Source organism: Notechis scutatus, chromosome 2, assembly GCF_049901735.1.
Source record: "Notechis scutatus isolate UNSWTSFEM ecotype Mainland chromosome 2, rNotScu1.2, whole genome shotgun sequence".
NCBI lineage: Eukaryota > Metazoa > Chordata > Lepidosauria > Squamata > Elapidae > Notechis > Notechis scutatus.
In genome coordinates, this window is record NC_142010.1 from 83918631 (window position 1) to 83934979 (window position 16349).

Consider the following 16349-nt stretch of genomic DNA (forward strand, 5'->3'; position numbering starts at 1 on the left):
TAACATGACAAAAAAATTTCCCCTTTCAGCTACTCTTGAGGTGGCCCTGACTGAGAATTTTGAAAATTGAAGTTTACACATCTGGAAGTTATCAACTGTTGGGAGACTGAACTATACTATATTATATTACAGTACTGTATATAGTATGCAAATATAATCATAATTATATTTTAGCCAGCTACATTGCCCAAGTAATCAAGCTAGTGTTTTATTTCACATGGAACAGAGATGGTAAGAAAACACAATTATTGCAAAGAAGTTTGGTGCTACAAAAGAAGATTCCTTACCCATAAGGATTTAAGACTATAAAATAACGTCAAATTTATCCAGAGCTTTGTTTTTCCCCTTCATTAACCTCTAATTCCAGGAGTGATTAACACATTTATTTTCCATTTGTATTCCTGGAGTTCATTGCAGATGGATGAGTTTCAGCAGAATGTTTACTTTTCCAGAAATGCAGTTTAAAATGACAAAGCGCAAGGCCTTCATTTAAATTATTTGTGCTATTTGAGAAAAGTGGATTGTTGAACTAAAGTGAATACAGTCATTAATAACTGGAGCACAGGCTACACAGCTGTAATTATCTTCATCTGCATTTACATATTAATCTACACAATAAAAGAGCATTTACTTATCTTTTGTTCTCATCTGTAAACAGCAAGCGTTGTACATGTTTTTGCAGCTTCCCTGCTGTTAGCAAAACCAACTGCTTTAAAACCTACTAGTGTGTTTCACAGGATCTACTTCATTTTGTATGCTGAGGAAAGTTCAATTCCATGAATGGGATTGGAAAGCGTAATGGAAGATGTATTGCTTAGTATACATATTTATTTATTTATTTATTTATTTATTTATTTATTTATTTATTTATTTGATTTGATTTGATTTGATTTGATTTGATTTGATTTGTCAATCACTTACAAGATAATAGGGATAAGTATATACATAGTTGTGAATACATGAAATGGGTACATATAAGAAAAATAAAAGAAACAATAGGACAGAGATGGTAGGCACATTGGTGCGCTTATGCACGCCCCCTACAGACCTCTTAGGAAAGGGGTGAGGTCAATAGTAGACAGTCTAAGGTTAAAGTTTTTGGGGTTTGGGGAAGAAACCACAGAGTCAGGTAGAGTATTCCAAACATTGACCACTCTGTTGCTGAAGTCGTATTTCCTGCAATCAAGTTTGGTCCGGTTAACCTTGAGTTTGTATCTATTGTGTGCTCTTGTGTTGTTATGGTTGAAGCTGAAGTATTCATTGACAGGTAAGTCATTGCAATGTATGATTTTATATACCATACTTAGATCAGACCAAAAACAGCATAATTCAAGGTTTTCTAGGTCGAGAATTTCAAGTCTGGTGGCATAAGGTATTCTACAACGAATAGAGGAGTGAGAACTCTTCTTGTGAAATATTTCTGGACTTTCTCAACTGTGCTAATATCAGATACGTAATGTGGGTTCCAGACGAGTTGTATTCGAGTATTGGCCTAGCAAATTTTTTGTATGCTCTAGTTAGTAGTGTGATATTACCAGAGAAAAAGCTATGTAGGATTAGGTTGACAACTCTTAATGTCTTTTTGGCTATGTAGTTACAGTGGGCTCTAGCACTTAAATCATTAGAGATGTGTATCCCAAGGTCCTTTACAGAGCTTGGATCATCAACAAGGTCTTGACTATTCAGTTTGTATTTTATTTTCTGATTTTTTTTGCCAATATCTAAGACAGAGCATTTATTTGTTGAGATTTGAAGTTGCCATTTGTTTGACCATTCTGATACATATTCAAGGTCTGTTTGTATTGCACAGCTTTACATCATCAGCAAAGAGAATGCAGTTGCTCTTAATATGATCACAGAGGTCATTTCTGTAGAGTATGAAGAGAGTTGGTCCTAGAACACTGCCTTGGGGGACACCACTATTGATAGGTACAGTATTTGATAGGACTCTCCCAATTTTGACCATTTGTTGTCTGTTTGACAGGAATGCTTCTATCCTGTAATGCAGGTGTCTAGAGATACCGTAAGATTTTAGTTTTAGGAGTAGTTTGTTGTATACCATTGAATCAAATGCTTTACAGAAGTCTATGTAGATTGTGTCTATTGCTTTGCCCTGATCGAGCTGTGTAGTCCATATGTTTTTGCAGTGTAAGAGTTGCAGATTACATGATAGTTTTTTCCTAAAACCAAATTGTTTATTAGAGAGTAGGTTGTTTGTCTCTAAATGGAGGATGATGGATTGGTTAATAATTGATTCCATGACTTTACAGGTGATGCAGCATAAAGAGATTGGTCTGTAATTTTCAACTAGGCTGGGGTCTCCCTTTTTGAAGATGGGGATGACCGTGGCTTGTGACCATAGTTTTGGCAAGGAGCTGGTCCCAAAAGATTTTTCAAAGATTACGTTTAGAGGTTCTGCTATGGCAGTGGATAGCTTTTTTAAGAAGTAGGCACATATTCCATCCGGTCCAATAGATAGAGATGGTTTTAGATTGCGTAGTGCTTTTTCAACATTGTCTTCTGTAAAATCGATATGTATTAGATCTTTGTAGTTGTCTGTGGTTCGGCTATGAAATACTGGGCATGATCCATTGCTGTTTACAAATACTGAGCCGAAGAATGTGTTAAAGATGTTGGCTTTAATGGTGTCATCGTTGCAGTCTTTACCATTAGGTCCTATCAGGAGTGGGATGGACCTTGAGTGTATTAATTTGTTGTTTACAAAATTGTAAAAAGCGCGGGTGGAATTGGTGCATAGAAGGTTTTCCTCTTGTTTAATGTGATAATTGGTGCATTCAGTTTTTAAATTTTTGTATTGGCTTTTGAAATTGGCAATGTGACCATATTTGTTTTTCCGCCAGAGTGATCTCTTTTTGCATTGAAGTTTCCTTATTGTTATGGGTAATCTGTTTTTGTTGTTGTTGTTGTTTTGGGAGTTGTTATTGGTACATATAGTTTGATGACTCTTTTGACTTCAAGTAAAAATATGTTGTAATGGTCTTCAACAGTTATTGCATCCAATGAATAGAGATTGCCAATCAAGGGATGAGAAATCGTTGTCTATAGATCATAGTTGTCTTTTTTGAAGTTATAATTGGGGATTACGTCATTGTGATGATTTTTGTGTGGACGTATGTTGAGACAAAAGTCAATCATATTGTGGTCACTGCTGGAAAAGGGTTCTTTAGTTTGTATTCCGTAAATTGAATTCAAACTATTGTGGAAGATGAGATCGAGGCAGTTGTTTAGTCTAGTGTTGTTGGTTACTAGTTGCTCCAGTCCCAGATTTGTAACAGCATTGTAGAAGGTTGCATGTATGGGTTCAGTTGTATATTTGTTTAGGGTCCAGTTAATATGAGGTAGATTGAAGTCACCAAGAAAGATAAAAGTGTGTGGGCAGGATGTTCCCCATGTTAGTAGTGAATTTAGCTTGTTTACATGTTCGATGTCATAATCAGGTGCTCTGTAACATAGTAAGAATCGAAATGTGATATTTAAGGATAGTTCACAGATGATGGTCTCAGGAAGAGCAAGCTCCTGGGTAACTTGGATGTTTTTTAGATGTAAGGACTTTTTATAGAAGATAGCAACACCACCTCCTCTACGAATTTCTTGATCTGATCAGTAAACATGATAGTCTCTTACTGTGGTAATGGAGTCAGGGAGAGATGCATTGAGCCGTGTTTCACAGACAAATATGATGTCGAATTTAGCATGTTTAGTAAGAGGAGAAATGCAGGTATTTTATTCACAAGGCTTCTTGCATTGAGTAGCTTGCATTTAAGGCCAGTTGTAGTTGGAATTGAGGTAGTTAGGGGCATGTGTGCCTAGTCTTGGGTGACGGTGGATTGGTTGAAGGATTGTGGTTGAAGGTTCAAGCTGAGTTGCGGGTTGTGTGACTTACTTTTGATACAGTCAGCACGGTAGTCAATGTACAGGTCCTTCTCTCCATTGTCTAGACGTTTTTTGAGTTCTGTGCGGAGTACACGGGAGTGGGCACATTGCTGTATGATTAGGTCAGGGTGAGAACGGAGGTTCTTATGGTTGGTGCTGCTTTTGGCAAGTGAATTTGTAGTATAAATGAATTTACGTTTGCTTGATTCATTTTTGCAAATGACCCTGCAGAAGTGTGGGGCCACAAAGCCATCTCTGTTTTTGAGCTCTCGGCCAATGCGGGAAATGTCAAGTGTTTCATCAGGGGAGATGGTTGATGCTTGATAATCACTGATGATGTTTTGGACAGTTGTGATGTCAATATATTGTTATGGAAAAGCTTATAGCTTACTCAAAGACAGTAGTATTTAGCCAACTGGTGTGGTAAAAAGGGAATGGCGTTCTTAACCACTGAAGTAGCTCATCCTAGCATAAAACACAGGAATCTAGGCTAGCCCACCATTTGATAATTAAAATTGAATCTCCGTGTACATAGTAATCTGATTATCACCAATACCCAGACTACAAATCAAAGATAATAGATTTACAAGTGATTAATATGGCTTTTCTCAGTTTTTAATAATGCACGATGGACAAAATCAGCAATGGTTTATCAGGACTATATATACGGAGGTCATCTTAAGCTTTCAGTTAGTTCCGTATGAGGCCCTTCAACACCTAATATACATAATCTCCATTCATGTCGACAGAAATAGAAATCAGGGCCAACATGGATGTGGAGAGGGTAGGATTTTAACAAAAAAAATGAGACTGGTTTTGAGGGATTAATTTGTGAGGGTTTCTTTTTCCTTTTAATTAAGATGTGATTATTTCAGGGCTTATGCTACTGTTTTTCTTTGTTTACATCTCAACATGGAAGGAATCTCTGCTTTATATTTCATCAGTCAGAGGGAGCCCAAAGCTTACCCAAAAAAAAAAGGGGGGGGGAATTCAGGAGCCAGAAGCATTTCAGGAACCACGAATTGCCCATTATGTATGTTCTGAAAAGCATGGGGTGATGGAATTTTTTTTTTCATTGCTAGAAGAAGCGGTATCACACAGAGAGATTCAGTAAAATATAGCACTTTCTATTAAGGAAAACAAGCTACCATTTTTTTCAATGGAGAGTTAGTATTGCCTAAAAATAATCCTTAAAGCTCCACCTTCTATAGTAGAACATCAAAGGAATGGCAGAATTATTTGTTTGTTTGTTTATCTGTCTATTTATATCCCACCTTTATTATTTTTACTAATAACTCAAGGTGAAGAAAACATCCAACATACTTTCCTCCACCTATTTTCCCCTCAACAACAACCTTGTGAGGTAGGTTGGGCTGAGAGTGAGTGGCTCAAGGTTACCCAATTGCTTTCATGGTTAAGGTGGTCTCTTCCGTTCTAGCCTGGTACCTTAATAACTGACTCTACCCTTCAATAATACCAAATCATTTCAACAAATTACATTTTAGGCTTTATTAATTGCTATATGCCGTATGTATATTCTTTTCATCCACCTTCTCTTATTGCTATTCAATACATGACAACCCTGTAGGAGGAAGACAATAAAGCACTAATAAGGTTTCCATTTCATTGGGGAGAGTAGTGAAAGAACCATCAAAGAATATCAGCTGTGGTTAACTTATGATCCTTGCAGGTTCAGATGCATGGACAGCAGGACAACAGCAAACAAACATTCAGTTTTGGCTAAGCTAAGGAAATTGACCCCAAAATAAGCATACCACCCACAGAAGAAATGTTAGGAATGTCAGAATGCCCTTGCAAAAATAGCGTGCATGTTCTGATTTCATTAAACATGCATTGCAAAGTCTTGAAAAACAGATGGGCTGAGATCTGGAAAACAGCATGATAAACAACTAAGAACCTTCAAGTCACATGAATTTACATTAAGGAGAAAAAACAGGAATTGACTCCTACAGCAGTTGTTACCTAAAATTCCCTCTTTAGTCACTTTTCTATAAGCCAGAAAAAGACCACAGGGATTGTCAATCATTCTGTCTATGTGCAGTCAAAACTGATTTTGAACTGGGAGAATTGGAGCATATTACATAAGCCAAACTGGACCAGGAAAGAAACCACAATTTACAAATCTTAGATGCAACTTCTGACCTCTAGTGGTCCCACGTAGTTTCCGCTTAGTATTCCTGTAACCAAAGCAGTAAAAAGGGAAGTGACTATTCTGGAACAGAGGTTAAAAAGCACATCAAAAGGAAATTGTAAGGAAATGGCAATGAATCAGATGTGGAGAAAGTCAGTGTGATGCTCCACCAACAACTGTGGTTTATAACATAGGAAATGAAACTACACGTCACATTGACAGAAGAGAAAAGTGCAGGAGACAGGATCATGGGTGCACATGGTTGAGTAGGCAGACTCAAGCCATTTCCCATTTTCTGCAGCAGATGTGCTGATGTAGTTTTACTAAGATCTCAGAGACTCACTGTATTAAAGAAGAATACTTGATGAAGCAGCCAACTCACACGAGATCAGAGGCTTCCCACCCACTACCAATAATAACAAGAAGATTAGATAATAATAGCAACAGGATGTTAGTGAGCTATCTCCATAGCATGCTATTGAGAACCACCATTAAAGCAACTTTCTTCTGTATATTAATTTCCAAGACGCATTATGCTCAACATAGTTGTTCATAAGCAGGGTTGGGTTCTTTTTTCAAAAAAACAAAAAGTCAATTTCAGATATTAATGCTACAAGCATTATGATTTTTTTCAGAATTTTGAAGAACATTGTATTTTCTTCAAAATTGAATATGACTTTGGAAATGAAATGAAAAAGAAAGGACTAGCTTACACCAAGGTATTTGATTAATAATAGAAGTTTTGGTCATAAACTTACTTGTTATTAAAACCTCCATCGTGTTGTTGAAATATCACCTTGTCCCAAAATTAAGAAGATGCAGCAATAGATGCTCCAGATTGTCCAAATTTAATAATATATTAAAGGATGAACTGGTTCCATACTTTTGGGGTAGATGTGCTAGTTTCAACTAGCTACATGCGTTCCAAAAGCTACATGTAGGCATCTGAAGGCACATTTGAGACTACTTCAGTTGTATTATTATCATTTTCTTCATATTTCCAGATGTCTCTAGGAGCTCCATGCTCCCACTTAGGGCACAATTCCTCCTTCATTCCCTTCCACCACAGCAACCCTGCAAGGTAAAGTGACTTGAATGAGGATCATTTAAGCCGATGAGGGCTTGTTCCGCCGATCGGCCCTGGAGTCCCACCTGACGGCCCATCTCTGCAGCCTTCCACCTTTCCTTTTCCGACTGCTGCCCCCAGCACCTTTCTTCATTTAAGAGCCATGGTAGCACAGTGGTTCAAATGCAGTGTTGCATGCTAACTCTGCCCACAGTCTGAAGTTCGATCCTGAAGGGGCCTCAAGGTTGACTCCACCTTCCATCCTTCTGTGTACATTCCTCCAAGTCAATTTTAATTCCAACATGCAAATCCATGATGTTTTCTTGGCAATGTTTTCTCAGAAGTGGTGGCCCTTGCCTACTGCTTAGGTGAAGAGAGAGAGCTTGACCCAAGGTCACCTGACTGACTATGTGCCTCAGATGTGACCAGTGATGGGATTCAAAATTTTTTACTAGTAGTTCTGTGGGTGTGGCTTGGTGGGCATGGCAGGGGAAGGTTACTGCAAAATCCCCATTCCCTCCCCACCCCACTAACCTGCTTTCTGGCTCTGTTCTCCTGTGCAGGGCAACAAAAGAAGACCCAGCCGGTCAGCTGGGACTCGAGAGGCAGAGAATAGATGGGGGCGGAGCCACTCAGAGGTGGTATTTGCCAGTTCTCTGAACTACTCAAAATTTCTGCTACCGGTTCTCCAGAACTGGTCAGAACCTGCTGAATACCACCTCTGGATGTGACCCCTCCTGGTTTCTAGCTCAGAGTCTTTAACAACCACTGCACCAAACAACATTATATTCTAAACTTCTGTAATGTGAAGTTGGCATTTCATCCTTTCAAAAAGTTGGCAGATGCCTAAAGATTCAGAAGCCGCCAAGACGAAGGGATGGGAACAGCTTACAGTTATTTAGCACGAGCAGCTGCAGGACTTTTATTCAAAGAATACATATTTTTCATTATATAAGGCTATACTTTTTCCACATGTGTTGACGGAGTTTTCAATTTGTTTGGTCCAGGAAAGGGAAACACAATTTTTAAAAGGATAAAGAAAAAAGTGGCAAAAAATAGAATTTTTCTTCCTTCTTTTAAAATATGTGCTATATTTGGAACCATTTTACAGGAAATGTTTGCTAATCAATAACTGTAATAAAGATTTTGATTCCAGGAAATAAAAAAAAGAATGAAATGAAACTGGAAAATTTACTGATCTCTGCTACTGTTTATTCCATTGCAGATTTTTTTTTACCTTCTTAGTTCTAGCTGCAATTATTATTATTAACCTTGTTTTAAAAAGCACTAACAGATTTAAACAATATGGTGGTTATAACTCTGAGTATTATTACTGGGGAGCAACTGGGAAAGCAATAGTATCGTTATGTTGTGATCTAAAGACAGACTTTTGTAGCCCATATATAATCAAGGATGCTGGACCGGATGGGCTATCTTGTCTGCAAATTTTAGGAATAGTAGCCTCAAAACATATGGAATATATTAAGTAGGGAAAGGTATTTGATCTGATACAGATGGGATGTTATATTCTCAATGTTTCTGGGGATTTGAGAGGCCTCAAACGTGTCCACTCTGAATCATGCTGTAAGAAATTACATCTTCAATAGCTATTGTTCATGGGACATTTCTTGTGATTTTGCAACTTGGCATTATTGTGTCAACTTTGCTGAAGTATCTCATGTATGCTTTCATCATACTAAAAATTCCAAGTATGAATAAGAGTCTCTTTGCTCTAAAGTTCTGTGTCCTTATAAGTATGGTAGTTTGATCCAAGTAAGAAGCTTGACAAATATTACCACCCTGCTATCATACAATTCAATATTTGTGAGGATTCTTTGCCAGTATAGTGTCTCTGGGCAGATTTATATTTATAGGAATTTCTTATTATTCCCTTATCCAGGGTCACAGTAAGAGTACCCAGCCCATAATAGCTGTTCTTCAGAATAATCTACAGGAATAAAAAAAATATCAGTATTTACATTTAATTACTTACTACAAATAATTCTGAAATAATTTTAGTGCTTCCAAGAAAGAGATCTGAAATATTTTACATCCTTATTGTAAACAATCCTGTTGACTTCCTTGGAAGATACATACTGGGAAAATGACCTTTTTCTCTCAAGGTTTAAGGTAAACATATTTAGTTAGACTAATAACCTTCTATTTTCTAATTTAACCCAATCCTTAAGCCAGTTTACTATAGCAGCATCATAATATAATTTGAAATCTGGAAGGCCAAATCCTCCTTTTTTCTTGGCATCCTATAATAATTTATATTTCACTCTGGGTTTTTTCCTCTGCCATATAAATTTAGATATACATTTGTTTAATTCTACAAAAAAAATCTTTTCCAACTTGACTGGCACTGTCTGAAAAAAGAACAACAATTTTGGCAAAATATTCATTTTTACTATCGAAATACGTCCCAATAGCGATAACTGCAATTTGACCCAATTATCTAAATCTTTAGCTATTTGTGTTATTAACTTATCATAGTTGTCTTTTTTAATCGACGAACATCTAGCAGTCAACCAGATCCCTAGGTATTTTACTTTATTTACCACCTGCATACCTAATTTATTTGCTAGTTCTTCCTTCTGCTCCTTTGTACAGTTTTTTGTTAACACTTTTGTTTTTGTTAATTTTTAACCCTGCCACCTTTCCATATTCTTCTATTTCTCTTAGTAGTATAGGACTCGCTTCTAAGGGTTCTTCTAATATAAATGCCATATCATCGGCGAATGCCTGGAGTTTATATTCCTCTTTTTTAATTTTTAGTCCTCTAATTTCCTGGTTTTGCCTAAAAGAGTCTCTTCTGCCAATATATACAATAGAGGAGCTAGGGGGCAGCCTTGTCTTACTCCCTTATTTATCTTTATGGCATCTGTATTTTCCCCATTTATTAATATTTTTGCAGTTTGCATGTTATAAATTGTCTTAATGAATCCTATAAAATTTTCACCAAATTTCATGCCTATCAGTTGTTTAATAAGAAAGTTCCAATTCAGGTTGTCAAATGCCTTCTGGGCGTCTAAAAATATCAATGCCATTGTCTTGGTTGTGTATACTTCATAATATTCTAATATATCCATAATGGTTTTTGTATTTGTTTTTATTTGCCTATGGGGGAGGAAGCCATTCTGATCAGTGTGGATAATTCTACTTAATACTCTCTTTAATCTTTCCGCCAATATTGTGGCCATTATTTTTTAATCTACATTTTTAAGTGATATTGGTCTATAGTTTTGAATTTTTTGTGGGTCTGATTGTTCTTTATAAATAAGAGTAATGTATGCTTCCATCCATGATTTAGGCATGTTAGCATTCTCCAGGGCTTCATTGTACAAGTCCACCAACATCTCCTCTATTATTTCTTGGAATTCCTTATAGAATTCCGAAGGAATTCCATCTGGGCCAGGGGTCTTATTTGCTTTTTGTGTTCCAATTGCCTTCCTAATTTCTTCTATAGATATTTTATTATTCAAATTTTGTTTCTCTTCATCAGTAATTTCGGGCAAGTTCTTTTCATTCAAGTATTGATCAATAGATTCTTCTGGTATTTCTTCCTGTTTATACAATTTCATAAAAAACTCCTTAGCAATTTCTTTCTTTTCTTGGGTCTGCGTGCATAATTTCCCTTCCTGATTTTGGAGAGCTATGATCGTTCTCTTTTCTTGTTCTTTTTTAATTTTATGGGCTAACCACCTCCCCGGCTTATTTGTGTTTTTAAAATAATTTTGTTTTGCTAATTTAATTTTTCAGGCCAGATCTTCCTGTACATTTAGATTTATCTTATGTTTTACCAGATCAATTTCTTTCGTAATGTTTGAATTGTTCGGGTCCTTTTGTCTACTTGTTTCCAAATCTATCAGTTTCTCCCTCCATACGTTTTGTTGCTGTCTTTTTTCTTTATTCTTTTTAATATTGTAAGCAAGTTAGACCTCTCACATAGGCTTTGGCTGTATCCCAAAGATTCTGTAGGGAGGTATGTTCTCTTTTATTTTATTTCAAAAAATACGTTCAATTCTTTATCATTTCACTATATTCTTTATCTCTTAATATGGTATTGTTAAATGTCCATCTTCCAATTTTTCTCTTTCATTTCTATTTAATTTGAATGGGATTATGGTCAGCCCATAGATTTGGCAAAATCTCGATCCTTTCAATATTCTCCATTAACCCAGGGTCCATCCATATCTGGTCTATTCTGGGCCAAGAGTGGTGGGGGTTTGAAAAAAGGTATATTGTTTTTTATTTGGATTTAATTCTCTCCACACATCTTCCAAGTTAAGTTCTCTTACCATATTATTAAAAGATGAAGGGAGTATTCTCCTTTCCTTTGGGGGTGGGGTGGGGGGGAAGTTCTATAATCTTTATCTTTGTCTGGGACTGCATTATAGTCTCCTACAATGCATACATTAGCATACTCAAATTCTGTTCTCTTATGGTGAAGCCTATTATAAAAGTCTTTTTGGTTTGTATTCGGGGCATATATTGTGACTTTTTCTGGTTTAGATATATTTTTATAAAGAGCATTCTCCCTTCTTGATCTTTGTAGATTTGTTTATGCTGCAACCAATCCTTTACATATACTACAATACCCCCCCTTTTTTTGTTTGTTTGCAAGTGCCAAATACATTTTATCCAAATTTATATTTTTTAAGAGGTCTGCCTGATTGCCTGGAATATGCACTTCTTGGATATAAGTTATTTCAGCGTTTTGAGTTTCTCAAATATCTCTTTTCTTTTTGATGATAAATTTAAACCATTGGTATTGACTGAAAATAAAGTGATTTCTCTATCAGTGTCACTGACTGTGTGAGGCATTTCTCATTTCATTTCTTGTTCTAGGCTCTCTTTTTCTTAGTCTGTTGCCTTTCCCTTCTTCTCTAAGATTTTGGGGTTCAGAGTGAGAATCAGATTCTTTTTCTCCGGAGAGTTGTTCCTCTTGGCTTCTCGTATTTAAGTCGTCTCTACTTTCTTGTTCTTCCTTGGGTCCTAGGTGTTGTTCACAAAATTCCTGTGCTTTTTCAATTGTATCAGTTTTGTATTTTTTGTCTTGCCACGAAACTAAAAGCCCCTCTGGGGTGAGCCACCTAAATGGAATACCATTTCTAATAAGTTGAGTTGATAAAAACTGGTAGCCCCTTCTCTGCTCTCTAACTCTCCTGGGCATTTGTTTCAGTGTAACCACTTCATGATCTTTGTATACAAGTGGTTCATCTCTGGTCTTACTACAGAGCAGGTTTCGTGTTGTCTTCCTCGCAAATCGAATGTGAACTTCTCAGGGTAGTCTATGTCTCCTTGCATAGTGTGTATATACTCTGTAGATCTCATCTACATCATTTTCAATTTCCAGTTTGGGTTTCTGTAAGGCCGCCGCTATCAGATTCGTCATAATTGCACGTAAATCTTCCTGTCTTCCACATTTTGGAAACTAAGATGAAATGATGCCTTCTCTAATTCATATTGGAGGTTCTTTTTTAACAATTGAATTTATCTGACTCAGAGTTCTATTAGAAATCTTCTCCCACCTTATATAGAAATGCTAGGATGAACTGGTAACTTCCAGGACATATAAATGCTGAGTTATTTTACACCATGATAATATGTGTATCTGTGTATCGAAGTGAAGAGGGGAACAAAACTACATGTACATAAACTTGAGGGAACAAAAGGAAAGAGAGATAAGTCCTATGCAGGTGTTAAAAATGCTAATCTTCACCAGGAACAACTGTTTCAAAGGGATCTTTGCTTTCCAAGAGGAATGTCTAATGTTTTGCACATTCTGCCCATTTAAACATATTCTACTGTTCTCATCAGATGACCTCCATCCATAAATAATTATTTAGGAGAAACTTCTTGCTTTCCTATCAGTAAGGGCTGTAGTTGGATATTCACCTTAAAAGATGAGGCCTCAACTTTGACGCATCCAGCCTGTGGGCCAGGAGTTTGACAGCCTAAAGCATTGCACAAATGGGCTAAGAAAATATCAGTTTGCTGAAGGAAACCTTGGGGCTCCAGGTGATAGTACCTAAGATCATATAATCATGTTGCTTTTCTTCCCAGCCAGCTGGTTCTGAAAGCCTCTGAGAAGAAAGGAGAGGGATCTAAGCCACTTGTGAAGGCCGCAGTGGTTAGAAATTGCAAAGGACACAATTAGTTTTGTGTCGCTCTCCAAAATCCAAGGTAGATAACTGAGGTGTTCTAAAAAATATAGATAATACCAGTTCATATTCCTGATATGCATTTCCCCCCTTGATTCATAAATAGCTCTGCATCATTACTTGCAGCACTATTGCAGAATGGAGGTCAAAACAGCTATCACAATCAAAGTCTTGTCCTTCTCTATGTGTATGTGAAATTGATGCTGGTACAAGAGGGGTTGGACTTTGATATTTGAAATAATTCTAGACTATGGCTTTTTCTTTTACCAACAATCTGCCACCCTGAATAAGACAATGTTAATGACTAGCAGTTAAAGGGACAAACTTGTATTTATTGCACAAAGTTCCCCTAAAACTGGGAACAGTTATTATAATACAATTGCACAGCTCAAGATATGTATGTACATTTGTGTATATGTATGTGTGTGTGTCTGTACACACACACACACACACACACACATATATATATATCAGAAAAACACAAAAGATAACAATTATGTACATTTTATCCAGCATATAATACATACCACCATTTACATAATTTAGAGAAGATGGAAAACAAGACAATTAAAAACCTTTTTTTTAAAAAATCTGTTTTTAACTCAACAGATTTTAAAAGGCTACATTGAAAAATCATGTTTCAGATTCCCCTTTCCCTTTGTTTTTGTTTTTTTAAACAATCTTGCATTTGCAAGTTAACAGTGGAAATAAATTGGTTAGCATTTATGTGCAATGTACTTAAATATTTTCAGCCTTAAAATTAAGACATATTAATGGGCATTAGAAATATTGCAAAAATCAAGATTAGTCTTGTACATACATTGTTCTGAACAGCATGATATGAGGTCAATGCTACAGTGCTGTTATTCTTCCCTTAGAAAAGAAATTAAAATCCAGATAGATCTATGCAGTACCTTGATATTTCATGTACCATATACAAGTTATCAGTCACAAGAAAGCATGCTCTCATGCCATACCTTTTGTACAGTAACTATTCCCATTACATAATTAGAATGAGTAACAAAATCATTAAAAAAAACCCAATCCAACCAAATGCTTGGAATTGAAGGATAATGTTTAATTATCTAATAATTTTGGAGAAATTCATCAATGGTAACACTCATTACTTGAAGAAATTACCAAGGTTTCTTGTTAATCTAGTGTTTCTCAACCTTGACAGCTTGAAGATGTGTGAACTTCAATTGCCAAAATGGCTGGTGGTGAATTCTGGGAGTTCACATATCTTCAATCAAGTTGCCAAAGTTGAGATATACTGGCATGTGCAAACCTTTAAAATTGCCAGAGAACATATAGTTCACTACTGCAGTGGAAAAACTTCCCACTTAGAGCCCCTGCTTAAGAGTTCATCCAGGAAGCCATTTAAATGGATGCCTTCAAATCACCAATAGCCACCATCAAGAAAGATAAACAGAATAACTGCATACGCAGCTGTCACACAATGCAGGAACAGAGAGGGAACAAATAAGCAAATTCTTCGCTCCAATAAGATTTCTTGTATTTTACAACATGAAAATAGCATACCAGAATATTTTAAATCCACTTGTACTGTACAAACACCTTTGCAGCCGAGAACAGAAGCCCTTAGAGGAACAGGAGAGCTGTAAGGCCAGGTAATACAGTTACAATCAACAGCTTAATATCTCAATACCACAGGAGGAAAACTAAGATGGAACATCGTTTGGGATTCTAGCTTTAATTTGGAAATTAGAAGACAAATTGGCCAATCTATATGTGGCAAGAGTAGACTATCCTAGCTTACTGTGAATCACACAGGACCACTTTTAGATATGCAGTTGATTGTTCATCTTCTATCATTTTGAGTATTTATGACCTTCACTTCAGAATAATGAAGGAAAGAACATTGACTGGAGATAACAGAAGCTTACAGTATAAACTCTCCTATCCTTTGGCAAAAAATGTAGTCACAGAATCTGCCATGAAGCTGCAGCGTGAAAACTCCTGTGGGACTTAACATTTGAGTTAAAATTATGACTTTCAGTACTGCAGACTTTTATCAGTACGTCCAACACATTCATCACTTTTCTCAACTTGGAAATCCTTGAAACCTGGTTTCTTTACTAAACATGTTCAAGGTGATTGTCTGCAAGACATATGGGGGTGAGGGGTGGGAGACAGATTTATGTTCAAACTGGAATGCAAATTATTTCTCAGTTGGGGAAGAACCACAGAAAGTATTATAAACTAGGTGTCCTTGACTATTGAAAAACCCTTTTCCCTTTCATAGTTGTAGCTTCTGTTTTCAGGCATTCTTTTATATCCCATTGTTAAAAAAATTAATATTAGCACAATTATAATGTAGTCAGCTAATGAGAACCACCTAAAAACCTAACCATACATTTATTTTTGCTCCAATTTCCTTCTATGAAGATATGAGGAACAATTGAGCCCGTGTTTGCTGTTCACTGGGGCTACCTTAATGACCAGCCCAAGCTTAGTTAATTTTAACTACAATAGGCAAATCTATGTCCACTTAATTATAACATTTAGTGCAGCCATTAGTGAGTGACATCTGTATTAAAATCAACCTGAGCTCTAGTGTTCACATGTTACTTACTGGGGAGACAGCCTGATTTGCAAAGTTTATATCTTTCCATTTGTTCTGAAGAAAAACAACGGCCCGACAATTTAAATACTAAACCCACCTACTTGCATCTACCACTGCAAAGGCCCAGAAGACTGAATGCTAATGATTACACTGTTAGCTAATGTGTAAGTATAGGGATGAATTATATTTATATCTTATATCTTGCTATAATTTTTAAATGTTTGGAAAGCTTAGGGCATGTTAACAGGTAAGTGAAAGGGGAGGCGACATTTATCTGTGTGCTCCTATGGAAACTAAATATTGTTTTATATGGATTTCTATTTACTTCTCAAGTATGCTACTAAAATTGTTCCTTGATTGTCAAGGAACAAGCATTTGTAACATGGAAGAATAGCCTGCACATATTATTATGACTTCATTATTTTATCATAAACATTCAAATAAAAACTAAATTGTTATTTATTTTTAATAATTGCTTTCTGT